The sequence below is a fragment of the Ptychodera flava genome, chromosome 18 (genome assembly GCF_041260155.1).
Source record: "Ptychodera flava strain L36383 chromosome 18, AS_Pfla_20210202, whole genome shotgun sequence".
Taxonomy (NCBI): domain Eukaryota; kingdom Metazoa; phylum Hemichordata; class Enteropneusta; family Ptychoderidae; genus Ptychodera; species Ptychodera flava.
The window spans coordinates 19,542,917-19,559,035 of NC_091945.1; the positions used below are offsets into that span (position 1 = coordinate 19,542,917).

At 37.9% G+C, this 16,119-nt stretch overlaps 1 protein-coding gene across 3 annotated transcripts in view; it reads left to right on the forward strand.

The window, feature by feature from the left end:
- The first annotated feature begins 6,178 nt into the window (after positions 1-6,178).
- Positions 6,179-16,119, forward strand: part of LOC139117089 (excitatory amino acid transporter 1-like) — a 28,978-nt gene continuing 19,037 nt past the window's right edge. For 2 of the 3 annotated variants that reach the window (XM_070679923.1, XM_070679926.1), the window contains exon 1: positions 13,376-13,521. The gene's annotated coding sequence lies outside the window, so the exon portion shown is untranslated. Of the gene's footprint in view, positions 6,240-13,375; positions 13,522-16,119 lie in introns of those variants that run through there. The other variant, XM_070679924.1, reaches the window with a different exon arrangement.

Sequence of the window (16,119 nt, forward strand, 5' to 3'; positions counted from 1 at the left end):
TGAATGAATAAATGAATGAATGAATGAATGAATGACCTTCGGACTGACAGTTTTAATGTACTCATAGATGGATCCGCCATACTGTGGCGGTACAGTTCCTCTGTCAAAGATGATTTATGCTTCCTCAAATGGCTTTCGAGTGTTTACCAACAGGTACAAAACCTTTCACAGAAAAGCGCACGTGACCTACACCCTTTACCCGTATAATTTTTTAGGTCACCAGTTGACCGTAGGTCGACCTAGATACTAGTACAACATCTGTGTGCACAGATTAGTTTATATCTTGGAACTCCAGCGAGATCAAAATCTTGTTCTTGGTAAATATCGATAAGAATCCAAGATTGGAGTTAGAAAACGTCCATTCGCGATTTCATGGCAAGTTGTTGTCAACAGTGGTCTGTTAAGAAAAACCGCAACAACAAAAAAAGATAGATATGGCCGACCGGCGTAAAAAACCTCTGTGCTAAAGTTCAAAGCAATTTATGAGGCTTTATAAAAATATGTCTTTTCGGTAACCCGACCTACCCTAATTAAAATCCTTTGACCCCTAATTTTTTCATTTTTAGCTCACATTTGGTTATACCAATGTGAGTTTATCGTATAAGCTGAAGTCGATGGCGTCTGTATGTATGTGTGTATGTATGTATGTAGGTATGTATGTATGTATGTATGTATGTATGTATGTATGTATGTATGTATGTATGTATGTATGTATGTATGTATGTATGTATGTATGTATGTATGTATGTATGTATGTATGTATGTATGTATGTATGTACGTACGTACGTACGTACAGTATGTCCGTCAACATCAAAAACACGCAAACCGCTGCACATTTCAGCTTGGTATTTGATGTGTGGATGCATCCTGGGCTATAGATGGGATTTTGTTCAAATGAAGTCTGCATTGCCAAAATTATGCAAATGAGCTTACAAAATGTGAAAATGGTCAAGAATTAATATCTGGAGAACCGGTGTTTTGATTGAATTGAAAATTTGTGTGCAAGTACCTTAGGTAAACCTTATACAGTTTTATGAATATTGTGAAGATATCATTAATTTGGTATATTTGCTGAATGTTTTGGTGATTTTCTCATTTTCAGTAAAAATTCTTCTTCTCTGAAACCGCCAGCCCGATCGCTCTCAAATTTTGGTTAGATCTTTGCGAGGGTGTTACATTTCTAATTTGTTGAAATTATGACAAAATTGGAAAATTACTATTTTGGAGTGATTTTGTGATTTTTGGTCAAAATATCTTAAACAGTATTTTCATTTTAAAATCCCTGGACAGACAGCTTTTATATTTGGTACACAGACGTACAGAGATGACAATAGATAGATATGTGGAAAATGTCCTGAATATACAAATTTGTATTTTAAGACAATATTGTCATTTTTGGTCAAGAAAACTTGTTCTCAAAATTACTTGTTTGATAGCTTTGTAATTTGGTATAAAGTCCCGAGGGATGTTATTAGATAAATTTTCAGCTCAAAGTGTTGGGAAACCCCCAAATTTGTATATTTTAGGTAATTTTCTCAGTTTGTGACCTTAAATGACCTACACCAACCCAGGATATGTTGTGAGACAGTTTCAAAGGCTGTGAACATAATTTTGTCATATTTGGTATCAATTTGTAGGAAAATTTGATTCAGAAAACAAAGCTGGGGTGAAGTTTTTCATTGTAGACCAATTTTGGCAACTTTTCTATGTAAGACATACAAGAACTGATGAGAAATTTGGATCCAGGATAATTCCAGATGTTGTAATCACCGCCCACAGTGGAAGGCATTTCACTATCTGTAACTAACTTAAGTGCTGTTTACATTAGAATGATAACACTCATCGCATTAATTAAAAACTTCCCAAGGTTGTAAATACATTTCCTGTCATCTGGCGTTATGTAATACCAAGGGATGGAACATTTGATATTCAGGAGGGGTAGGGTCTAGAAGATTGATGAGGTAGCATTTCTTTTTACCAGATCCCTTGTACACTTTTTACCCACTCCCACCTTTTCTTTTTATAAAACCTTCTCTGTCTGTTTTTTGTTGTTGACATTTGCTTTATGTATTTAGGATCTGCTTGTCCCATTGCTATAGAAGTTGATATGCATGTTCCTAAAGATGACCTCCAGTACCTAAGTTGGAGACCTTATTTGCTTTTGTCATTCTTGTTTTTCCTGGTTTAAATATTTCTCGAATGGACCAATTCAAACCGAATATGAGCACACTGTCCTTGACGGTATTTTTAGAATGGATTGCATGATTTTGCAAAAAATTTCGATTTTTTGATAATCTCACTCCTTAGCAATCAAAAATAAAACAAAGATTCCTGACCAACCTACATGTAACCTTGTTTCCTGAAGACGTGTCAACGAAAACTTACCATATTTTTTCTGCCTTATCTGGGAAATACTTACAAACGCGTTTCACTTGCAGTGGACATAGACCCCCGTCTTACTTCGGCGTCTGTTACGATGATTGGCCAAAAACTCGTAATTACGAGGTTTTAATTCTCGCAATTACCATTTTGATTCTCGTAACTATACGATTAATTGTGAGATTTAACGTGTAATGACGAGCAGTCTTTCTTAGTTTGAGCTCTCCACTGTTATAACTTTCTCACATTCCTGGCCGCTGGGAATGCGGGATCGACAGTGTGGGAAAAATCGATTCCACACTCTCAGAAACCGTCCCACACTCTGCAGAATATTACACTAGCTCCGATTGGATGATAAACAGTCTGTTTTGGTTCCACGCGCAAAATGTTATCCAATGACACGACGAGTGACACACGGACCAGAACTACAAAGTAAGCAGGTCAAAGTACAGTGGCAGACGACAGAGTTGTCACGATTTTTGATGATATTGTACGTGTCCAATATGAATTTAACGCATTTTGTGCTCATGTGAGATTCTATTATTCATTCATTATTCAACGAACATTAGGTGTTTGCGTGAATCAGTTTGATTTGATTTACCAAACCAGTAGGCCTGGAGAATGAATGAATGATCTTCCGACTGACAGTTTTAATGTTTCAGCTGAGAGATGGATCCGCCATACTGTGGCAGTACAATTCCTCTGTCACGGGTGATTTATGCTTCCTCAAATGGCTTTCGAGTGTTTACCAACGCGTACAAAGGCGGACGTGACCTACATCCTTTATTCGTATAATTTTTAAGTCAACAGTTGACCGTAGGTCGACCAAGATACTAGTACAACATCTGTGTGCACAGATTAGTTATATTTTGGAACTCCAGCGAGATCAAAATCTTGTTCTTAGTAAATATCGATAAGAATCCAATATTGACTCTGAGTAAGAAAACGTTCATTCGCGATTTCATGGCATGTTGTTGTCCACAGTGGTCTGTTCGGAAAAAACAGCGACAACAAAAAAGATAGAGATGGCCGACCAGTGTAAAAAACGTCTGTGCTGAAGTTCAAAGCGATTTATGAGACTTTATAAAAAATATATGTCTTTTCGGTAACCCGACCTACCCTGATTAAAATCCTTTGACCCCATTTTTTCTCATTTTTAGAATGGACTGCATGATTTTGCAAAATTTTCTCGACTTTTGATAATTCTCACGCAAATCAAAAACAATAAAAAAGAAAACAAAGATTCCTGACCAAACTTCATGTAACCTTGTTTCCTGAAGACGTGTCAACGAAAACACACCATATTTTTTCTGCCTTATCCGGGAAATATTAACAAACGCGTTGCACTTGGACATATAGACCCCGTCTTACTTCGGCGTCTGTGACGATGATTGGCCAAAAACTCGCAATTACGAGTTTCTGATTCTCGTAATTACGAGGTTTTGATTCTTGCAATCACCAGTTTTTGATTCTCATAACTATACGATTAATTGTGAGATTTAACGTGTAATAACGCCCAGTCTTTCTTTAGTTAGAGCTCTCTACTGTTATAACTTTCTCATACATATTATTGATTATTATTCAACGAATATCAGGTATTTCCATGAATCATTTTGATTTGATAAGGTTATTAACCAAATGTAGTATACTAGTAGGCCTAGATGAATGAATGAATGAATGAATGAATGAATGAATGAATGAATGAATGAATGAATGACCCACAGACTGGTACATGGTTACCATTGTAAATATTCATTAAGTTATCCAGCACATCAAAAGTCACTTAAAGTGTGGCCTATAGATTTTGTCCGGCCAGATACAATTCTTTGAGTGAAAGATACACCAGTTTACAATTATGCACACATTTTTCTCCTATTAACAACCTTTGTAGGGTCTTCCCATACAAGCTGTCAAGCCTCCCACCCCCGAGAAAATCCCTATGGTACAAATACATTGGCAAATCCGGCAATGTGATGTCAATTTTTTACATCCAGCATCGACCAGTAGTTTCTCTCATGCGGGGTTTGCAGCAGAAGTTATGACGAACAACTAATATCTTCTGAAATATTTGAATTATCCTAGTGTATGAGTCTCTCCGACACCCCCTCCATATATGAAAAGAAGAATCTAAAACAGTAGTAAATGAGGAATAATGTCTTCCAATGGGTGTCCTTGCATTGATTTCTTCCTCCATAAAAGAACGGTACCTGGAAATTGTGTATTATCTAGATGAATGATCTAATTGAAGTACAACCCCTTTCAAGAAGCTTAACAAAGACTGAAAATAGCAAATAAAAGCGAAAAGGTGAGTATTTTATCATAGGTGTACAGTGTTTTATCGTAAGTAGATGTAAAAAGGAGATCTCAAAGAGACCATAAGTTGAAGTAACAGAGCGATAATCAAATTTTCACCTAACCTCTCAAACATTGACATCGCGAGATCGTCATTTTGCACACAGTATTCTGACTTTTGAAAACCACACAGTTTTGAGATTTTAGGAATTTGCAATTTCTTGACTAAAGTTGGTGATCATGAATAATAACGCAGTGTAGATTCTCATGATAAGAGCACACACCCTGAAGGTTTGTTATATTTATATTGTACACTTATGTATGTGTCTTGTTTGTCACACGTGTAGCTTCTCGGTTTAAGGTAGTGTGCGCCTCGAAAGTGAAAGACTTAAACTTTTGCTCAAACTTTCCCAAATGAAAATTTCAATCATTCTCTTACCAAACCAACAATAAAACTCGGGGGTCACAATGCAAAGTTAGGACCTAGCGAAACAAATTGCCCAACATTTTGCGATATTTCAAATCACAGTCCCTCTATTCAAAATGGCCGCCATCCCTGTGTTAACTCTGGAAAGAGGGTTATATTTCGGATTTTCGAAAAAGTAAGACGGTGAAAGTGTTTTTCTCTCCAAGAGCGTTAAAATGAGCCCCTACAAGAGGTAGATCAGAAAAGAATTGCATATTTTTGAAAGTCCGAATATCCGACCCCGAGGCGCGTTCTAGTTTAATGGCCCGTGATGAAAGAGAACGGAATATACTACAAAGGCAGGTGTCATAGGTGTCGACACAACTTGTCAACACAGCCTGCACATATCTATACTGCATTCTTATGTTGACGAGGATATTTAAGCTTTGAACAATTAGAGTAAGTTACATGTTAAACTTATAGATGCTGTATTGACAAGCAAAATAGCGCGTGTCTCAATATTCATGGGGGCGGTAGAACAACAAGTTGCGATAAACATGCCACACAAAACAGCAAAAAATTAGTACAATAGGGATAATTTGAATGTCTTGACTAAATAACGTACGTATTCACCAAGTTAAAACGCAATGATGAAATAATCGAATGGTCGTATTTTGTACGGAGGGAAATTGGTAGAATATGATCAACTGTATGTATCTATTTTGAAAAAACCAACATCATGGGAACATTCTTGAAGGAAAATTTAAATGACCATGCTAATAACACGACAAGGGCATCACAAAAGTCGTGTCTGAAGGGCACTAAAAACCGAAATGAGATCAAAATTTCCTTTTGAATTGGCGATAATGTTGAGCAAATGCGAAACAAATACAGCATTTCATGCATGTTCATACTTCACCAGAATTGTAGCCTTCCAATCGATGCAAGACTTTGCCAAATAAAATAAACCTTAGTTGCGTCCCTTCATTTGTATGAAGCTGTTTCAGCCGCGGTCATCTAGTTTTGGTTCTATAGCTGCCATTTTAAAATTTGGGAGATGCACAAAGGATGTTGGGATATGTTGTCACGGTGCAAAGCAGCAGGCTCGTTGTATGGTTCCCATGTGCACAGTCGCAGACGGTATGACCCTATACCTTTAAGGTAATTATACTCATTATTTCGTTTGGAATCTGCTTTGCCAATTCTCGCCTGCTCTAGCATGAGTTTTCGCTGACAGAGTCCACTGCGAATCTTCGTATGAAGCCCATGTGCACGACAGTTTGATTGTCACAATGAAGCAGCACTCGGCGGCCATGCCAGCGATGCCCCCAAATTGTCAAGTAGTCCCATGAACCAAACGATGAACCAATAGTATGAAGCCATACCATCGCCATCAGCACACGAGTGAAAATCATACAAGGGCAGTGGTTGGGTGTTGCAAGTTCGCAGAATCTTGTGAGTCAGTGGTTGGAAAGTCTAATCTCCAGCATCAAATAACGATAATACTCAAAGTAAAGCCATTTTACATTGCGCCATGATACACACAATGGTTAGAGAAGAGATAATGTCAAAAGAGTCATGAGGTCAAAGACATTGTGTGAATCTCAAGCAAACATCATTTCCGGCGCGCCTGGATATCTCTTTCTATGCTTGAGGAAGGAAAGAAGTAAACCCAAACACATGCTTTTCACAAACTACTTTTCAGAGTAGAGTTCCTCCATTATAATTGAAGGAGCGGGGTATTTCTCGGGCGGTTGTTGGCTCAGATTTGTCTCACGGTGTTGACATTGGCACAATAGTAAGAAGACTGCGATGACCTTGAATGTACTATTAACAGACAGGTTATGGGCCAAAGCAAAACAGTCTGCGGGTGGGCCACTTTTAAGAAAACTGTTCAAGGGGAGGGTCACTTTTTATAAACCTATCTTGTGGGGGGGGGGAGGGTAACTTTTGACAGAAGCAGATTTTATGGCCAAACCTTTTGATTGTTCGTGTGATATTTCTTGAAAAGGAAATCACCAACAAAATACGCCTTTTCTTTTGAATACGTACACATTATCCACAAGTTTCACAAGCAAAGAAGATGCAGTGGTATCCTACATTAAACACCTTGAACAGTTAAAACTGATGAAAGACAAGAGACAAAAACATATGCAATATGTGGAAAAGTGTGCATAAATGCAAAGACATTGTTAGTTTTATATTGGAAAAAATTGTATCTGTGAATCGACGACACTTCGGTGACATTCCTAAATCAAATTTTTGCACAACCATAGACTTGTAACCACTCAAGTCTAATCGAGAACATTAATATCAATAATCAAGCGTACAAAAATGCACAGAACTACCTATTTTTGTATTGAAAAAATTATTCATAGTTTCATCATAGACCGCAATGCATAGTGAATCAACATTTCAGTGAAATTCCAAAATTAAATTTCTTGCACAACCACGGACTTGTTACCACTCTAGTTTAATCGAGAACATTAATATCAATAATCAAGCATACAAAATGCACAGATTTACCTATTTTTGTACTGAAAAAATATGTTGGTTCACAATACATGGTAGTCTATGATGAAACTATGAAATAATTTTTTTTTCAGTACAAAAATAGGTAAATCTGTGCATTTTGTATGAAATTCCAACATCGATTTCTTGTAGTACACAAATGCACATTTTACTTCCCAATTCAAGCAAAGTACATTTAAATACATTGTAATGTACAGATATAGCATGTTTTGTGGGGGAAAATTGTCAATAGTTTGCCTGATAGACTCCATGTATTATGGTTTGATATTTTTGGATGAAGCACTAAATCAGCCACATCTTGCCTTCTAATAATTACACAAAATATGGTGACCCTCCCTTAAATGTATGAAATACCATATCTCTTCAAAAATTCTTGCGTGATAAATTGTGACAATCCGTCCAAAAACACCAGCCCTCCCCTCCGTATTTGTCCGAGCTTACATAACAATTGAACCAATTGTTATATAAATTAGCTGATACTGTTTCAGTTATTCCTGGGGAGAAGACTGCTGCAGTGCTTGGGGGAGGGTCATGTTTTACAATGTCGGACAAGGGGGAGAGTCACATTTTAGACAGGAGGATATGGGGAGGGTCACATTTTATGTACAAGAGTGCGCGGAATTACCCCGGCCCACCCCTTCTGTAATTACTGAAGGCTCCCTAAGTGATACACAACTTCAGCAATTTTCCATGTTTTTAGGGCAATTCAACCACGATTTCGTCTTCCAATTTTCTCTATTCTAACGTTGAGGGTGTTAAAGGTCAAACCCCGGGCGTCAAAAGGATACAATGAAAAGCCGTCCCAGATACTATGGCTTGTTGAGATGTCCAGTTACCATTATAGTGGCGCGGCATAAGCAAAAGTTTCATAACAATTTTGCATTTTATGATCAAAGCATGAAATTTGGTATGAATGTAGATTATCATAATATCAATCAATTTGGATACCGAGCCACCACAGATTAAGCCTCGTTCTGGTGTGGCGGCCATTTTTAAATATGGCGACCATCAGTCACTATAAAATCCCCTACTTGCTGCTCTACGGATGATTCTGTGGGGAATAGTGGATGTATTTCCATCATAAGTGCCCATTAATATTACTATTTGCATATTTTTATAAGTATAGAGACTTGTTCTGGTGTAGCGGCCATTTTGAAACATAGCAATCTTCAATTACTGTAAAATCCCATAGGTGCTGTTCTACGGATGATTCTGTGGTGAAGAGTGGAGGTATTGTCGTAATAAATGCATATTAAGATTACCATTTGCATTGTTTAATGTTTGATTATTTCATTTTCTATGAAAATCGAGTTCTCTTAATAAAATTATTGACAATATGGCTGCCACAAGGCCAAAGTGGAAGATTCAAAATTGCCAAATTTAATGTTTTTTTACGATGAGCAGCTGTTAGCTGTCCTTTGTAAGAAGACTTTCAGAAGGTACCGTTAAGAGTTTTTTATTTTATTTTTATTTGTAATCGTTGATGCACATGTTTCAGCCATTTTTAGGGTTGTAGCTGTTGTGTGTGCATTACACGTACGGCACACTCACAAGATTTTGCAAACTATTGGCCTAGATCGGCCCACGGGAATGAAGAGTTTGAGTGTAAGAACAGCGAGTCCCATGTTCTGCCAATGGATGGGGTTCTTGAGTAGAAACGTTGAATATGAGCAATATTTTGGCACTCTAATGATCGTTTCTAAACTTTATAATTAGCCATTGACGAGTTTTGCAGGGCGTTCTTGCTCAAAAGGCCTAACATGGAAAATTGTGCGGGGAATTTAACCCAATCCTTCACTCTTGTTCATCTACATTCATACATAGGTCTACATACAAAAACATAATAATATTTACTGTATAACATTTTTTTAAGTTTGAACGCTGAAAGCAATAACATTTTGGGGGAAAATCTCTTATATGTCACCATAATTGTCCTCTTAGAGATTTATCATGTATCTACAATTAGTGGCGCCATTTAGAATTTGACCACGTGGAGAACACGATCATATTTTATGTTATTTTTGGCTATATATATATATTACGTTTTATACATTGACTTTTTATACATTGCTTTTCATAATTCATTTAAGAGACCGATCTTGTATAATTTGATATAAATTTCATGATTTATAAATTAGTTTAAGAGTTATTTCAACGTCACGTCAATCTATTGCACGAATATAGATTCATGCCCATCATTACAGCCCTGCGCCCACACAGAACTTGACGGGGTGGAAACCGTCGATCTCGCCTGAAACGACGTTCTGCACCCCGTCTATTAGTTATGCATAGTTTACCTTTCTTCTTTAAAGGAAGGTACGCTTGGCACCTTTTGGTCGTCTTCGCAAACGAACGGCTGTTCCAATTATGCGGTTTCCACCCGACTAGAATTTACCAACAGCGCCACTGTCGTATGTTAAACAATGTGAAAGAGGCTCCCCACCTTACTTTCCAAAATGTTTAATTTGTGTCGAGTTTGTCTTAGATTCGTTTCGGATATGTGTTCCTACATAGCTCTACTGGTCATATTTTGAAGAGTGCCGCAAAATCATAGTATTGCCAACTCTAATGCGTTTTCGTTAAACCTGTCTTCTTGTAGGTCATCTGCTGAGCTCGATTTGTAACATAACATGGCTAATAGGGTAACGTTGGAAAGTAATTGTATTCTTCTTTCAGATGACATATTGTAATTTGCAATATCTTCCACAGTTTTTATAAAATATGTCCAAAACTTACCCATACCCAAACTTTACATTGCAAATTACTGGCACTGCTTATCTCAAATTCTACCAATTTGTACCTAGACATATTACAAAAGGCAATGCTTTGCATGGAATATGTTTTATTTGCTACAGGCATACGTCAAAATATGAAAGACTTTTAACAGCAAAACTATTGGGATGCAATGGCTGTTACAGTCATGTTTAAAGGGTACCTTAAAGTCAAAGTGTTGCGAATATTTGTTAAGCGTGTCTCCTTGTAAGTCATCTGCTTAGCTTATATTTTAATATTTTAACATTAAATGGTTTATGGGATAACATTGGAAAGTAATTTTATTCTTCGTCAGATGACAAATTGTAATATGCAATATCTTCCAATGTTTTTATAAATAGGACCAAAAATTAGCCATACTCCAAACTTTATTGAAAATTAATGTCACTGCTTATCTCAAATTCTACAACCCTTTTACCTAGACATATAATAATAGGCACTGCCTTGTATGAAATCTCTTTAATTTACTACCGGGACGCGTCATAAATATGAAATAGACTTTTAACAGAAAACATATTAGAATGCAATAGCTGTTATAGTCATGTTTTGAAGGGTATTGTAAAATCATGATTTTGAGACTCTTGTTAAACCAATCTTCTCCTGAGCCAAACTCTGAGGTTTATGTTTCAATCTTGACTAGAGTGTCACTATTTGTATAAGAAGGAATACATCACATTTGATCAGATAATTGGCCACCAAACACTACCTTCCTTAGGTCTTGGGTGTACGTGTCAAGTGGATAACCAAAATATGATTGGCAATAGTCTAGGATTGTCGTTTAAACTTGTTGTCTCAGCCTATGTAAACACCATGGAGAGGAATAAAATATTCGCCGGTTGACGAGCCATGCAAAAGCAAGCACAGGTCCGGGGAATGCCAAGCACGGACATCACTGACAAAAGTGCAGGATGGTGTTTAAGCTTTGCTTTCCCTACCTTTCATGTTTGTTATAATGAAAGAAAATTGAGTAATACAATTTAATGACTATGGTACCATGTTTTTGCATGTGAATAAAAAATTGTGTACTATCAAGTTTAGGAGCAGAATACACGATGCATGAAATATGATCATTGCAGCACCGCGCCCACACAAAAAATTGACCGGTTTGGGATTATGGCCCATGGACTAGTTTTATTGTTCCAAATGTTTTTCCTCAAATATTGGGTTAGTCTGATGTACTTGGCACTTTTCGGGAAACTTGTACCCGGTTGGTCTGAAGGCTCTTCCAATAATTTTGTATGCCCTTGTACTTTTGAGGTGTTAAACTTCCTTTTGCCAGTAACAAAGTCTCAGCCACAAACAACATGAAATTCATCAAGAACCTATCATCGCTCAAACTAACAAACACCGAAATAATAGCAGTAGGCAAAGGCCTAAAATTCATTCCGACAGGATCTCAGTAAATATAGTCGTAAAATGAGACTACGCTACATCATGAGACACAAACAATCGCAACAACACCCATTCAAAGAAAAATAAAACTAGACTCCCTGAATAACAGAGAACACAAAACTTGAAGGTTAACTGGAAGCTACTTAACTTGCACTTCTAGAGATATCCTTTCAAACAAGGAAACAGAAACATTTCTCGTACCCAAAGAATCGATAAACAAGCTTGCAAGCAATAGACACATTACCATAAAACCCAGACCCTTTAAGGTCGGGGCATTGTCATTAAAAGATTACAAAATATTACGTACGCAAATACGAAAGGCAATTCACTCAGCTTTATACACAACTATGTAGACAGTGACAACACAGAACAAATAGCAAACTAAGAAAAGAATCTACACTGCGAATGTTGAGAAACCATACGGGTTTTCGAAACGCAAGCATCAAAGGGCCACTCAATCAACTTTGAAACACCAGAGGTCCGGCTGCGGCTCGCCATAATCTTTCTGTACACAAACAAAACATTACCGTACACACTAATCCAAACTTCCAAACATATATCCGAAGCGAAACAAATATTTTATTAACACAAAAAATCGGATAAGAATAACATCCCAATCTTATTTTCTGTCAAAAGTCTTTTCACATGATAAACATGTCCCTGTAGCAAATAAAACATATATCATACAAAGCATTGCCTTTTTGTATTATGCCGAGGTAAAACATTGGTATAATTTGACATTAGCTGTAATTTGCATGGCAAACTTCGGGTATCGGGTAAGTTTTGGTTCTACTTCATAAAAAAATCTATGGTACATATTGCATATTACATATGTCATTTTTAAAGACAAATAAATTTCCATTCTAATGATACCCAAAAAGTCAGGTTGTGTTAAAAAAAGCTTAGCAGATGACTGACATGTAGTAGTACAACAAGACAAATGCACGTGGGTATGCGCAAATAGTGATTTTGCGGTACTCTTCAAACAAAAACCATGAAAGTTGTTGCATGCCTTTTATCTGTTAAAATTTTATTTCGTATTCTACAGATCCTAAGGCTTCTATAAATACAGTTTGATATCCTAGAGGTGCATGTACCCCTCTAGCCCATGGCCTAATATTTCTTGACTGCTGACATAGTGTCGTCCTTTGATAGTATCTAATATTGTACATTTTATGCATATGAATTGTGTTTTTGTCTGTATTACCCGTTTAACAAGTCAGACGATTAAGAAAAGTTGAAAAAAATTGTAATTACTCTTCCCATAATTTCTAATTGAAAATATTCAACCCAAAATTACTCAACGCGTTGTGTATTTGACATTTACTAGGTGAGAAATACCTTGTCTGGCGGCCATTTTGAAAAATGGCTGCCATGGCAACGCTTCAACAGATTTTCAGTGGCTCGGTATCTGAATTTGTTCAACTCATAATAAGACACATCTGAGCCAAATTTGGTGCTTTTATCAAAAAATGCACAATGGATTTGCCATGCCGCACCACTATTACAAGGTATTTTGACTGATAATCACATTCCGTCAACGATTGAATACGCCGTTGAGTCAAAGGGGAGGGGTCAAAGAATTTGGGTCAGGGAACGCTATTCACAAGTGTATACAAACAGATAACGAGATTGCGCAAACTGAAAGGTGGCATTTGTGGGTTCATATCCTCCGTTTTGCCGCTGGGATTGAGGGAAGGAATGGTCTCTTACAGCTCGAATCTGAGTCGTTGTTTACCCACGACAGGTTAGTGAAAAACCCCTGCCAGCCTACCGAAGCCACAGTTCCCTCTGTGGATAGAGGGACTGTGCCGAAGCCTACCGGCATGACCAGTGTCACATGGTTCAGGCGGTCCCTGCAATACACGTATGTCCCAACAAAGCCTGTATTGCTTAGCTGCAGTGCTTGAGCTCGAGGTTTTGCCTGAATGCGGGTCCGACCCACACTCCCAGGAAAAACCTCGAGCTGTGCTGTGGTGTTCGAAAGAGGGGTTGTTCATATGATATCGGGGAGGGGGGCTTTGTAAGATTTAAGAAGAAAGATATAATGGATCAGTTTGCACTATTCCAACCCTGAATTCAGAAAGCATAGGTAGCCTTTTCGTATCGGGAAGAAAATCGTTAAAATTACCATGATCAGCAGTTGTTTAGACCGAATCTGTCTCAACCAAATGAAGGATCAATGTGGATCACGATAATTACTCTTTTGTTTGTTCGTTTGTCTGTTTGTTTGTTTGTTTGTTTGTTTGAGAGAGAGAGGGGGGCGGGGAGGGGGCGCAATATGTTGCTTTTTTATCGACTGTACTTGTTACAGTGCCATAATTCATGCCACCCCGTGGGATTAACACAGGTGATGATTTGCAGGTTCAAACTAAAGTATTTTTTATCCAGGACATACCTACTCGTATTTATAAAACGGACAACGCTTGTGTTTCTCTGTTTGACCCCATATCCTGTTCTAAAAATAGAGGTTGCCATATCTACGGAGACACTAGAATAACTCCCTGTCACTTGGCATAATTTTTGATACACAGTAACGCAACAAATAAAAACGCAGTGAGTATAATATTTGTACAAGACTCAACAGTGAATTTCAAATAGCAACTGTTACACGCTCCTCAAGCTCTGCTATAGCAATTTCCTCTCAGTATATACGTAGTGATAAAGTTTTATAAAGACATTATCGTCACGGCATACAGCTCCCGGTTACGTATTGGAACAATACTCGAAACAATGCCACGTTGAATCGCTCGTCGATTTTCAACACGAAGTGCATTTGCCCTTCGGCGATTTTTTCTGAAATGTATTATACTTTACCTCAAACCCCCCTCCCCTCCCCGTCATGTTGCACCTTTACTGTTCAAACAACAGTGAGATTACACTAATGTACAGCATGTGTACAGTAACGAAAGAGGGCCGAGAGGGTTTCTCATTGCTGAGCGCACGAAGGACAACAAATTTGTCAAGACCTTGACGCACCTTTTTGTGTTCTGCCCCGTTTTTTTCAAAGACGGGGCAATCACTATTTACGTACTACCTATATGCTGTCATTGTATATTCAAGGACTTGACCCCTAGGTCAGCCTTTCTATATGTCTTCTGACAAAAACATCTTCTGAAAAAAAACATCACGTGACGGTATACTTGCACAGCGTCAAAATCTGCAACTGCATGCCTTTTTATCACATGGCAAATAAAAATATCGAAGCCATCACTACGCCTGGCAACTGGTATGCCCTTTTGCCTGCAGAATCAAACAAAATACAGATTACACATATATGCAATGACATAAATAACGAAAGTAACTACATGTGGATACGGCGGGAAATGCTAAGGGAGCCGTCATTATTTACGGCATGGGGGAGGAGGAATTCCATCGGAAACTCTGAAATTTCGAATACCCCCTGCCAACCATGACGAATTTGAGTAACCCCCTCTCTAATACAGAAATTTTGACTGAAACCCCCCCCCCACTTAGAAAAGTTAAATATCAATACATGTATTTGTAAAATTTACAAAATACAGCAATAGTAAATACCTTTGAAATTCTGCTGTACCCTGCTAGATTATTATCGGTTATCTTATGACAGTTGAAAAAGGTGAAACCAACAAAATGAAATTCAAAGTCACAATAAAATGTAGATATAAAAGTTCACGCTGTAACCAGTATCCGACCATATGGATGGGTATCATGACATGGTTTTCACTAAGACATCAGACAGGTCAGAATTTGAAAGTATGGAGGGGAAAGCACGCAGGAGGCTGAGAGGGAAAAGCCGGAGGGGGTGTCCCCTATGTTGCGTGGAAATTTTTGAAAAATTGTGTGCAATGGTGCAGTCTGGTGCAATTTGAGAGGTGTTTAATTTGGTTTTTTACTAAGTAAAACTGTTAGCACACTCAAAGGGGGAACGCGAGAGGGGCTGGCCCCCATTTTGCAGAGAACATTTTGAGAAACTGATGTGTGAAATTGGGCAATCTGAGAGGTGGTTCGATTCATTTTGCACCGAAAATTGAGTAACCCCCTTCTTTCTCTCCACATTTTGAGCAAACCCCCTTCTAGTTTTCAATTTTTTGAGTGACCCCCCCCTCACATTCCTCCGACCCCCAGGCCGTAAATAATGACGGCTCCCTAAGTTTGTTCATACACTATTTCCATTTTGTTCGGCCACTCATTTGCTAGACTTCCCGGTGTTTGACCAGTGATCATATGTGCTGATATGCAACTAATATGATTGAGATAAAATGCCCCTCGGGGACAGATACTCGGAACAAACTCTATCACCGTTTTGGTCTGCTACTCGTAGGGGCACATTTGGCGCTCACGGAGTATCTAAACTTTTCACCGT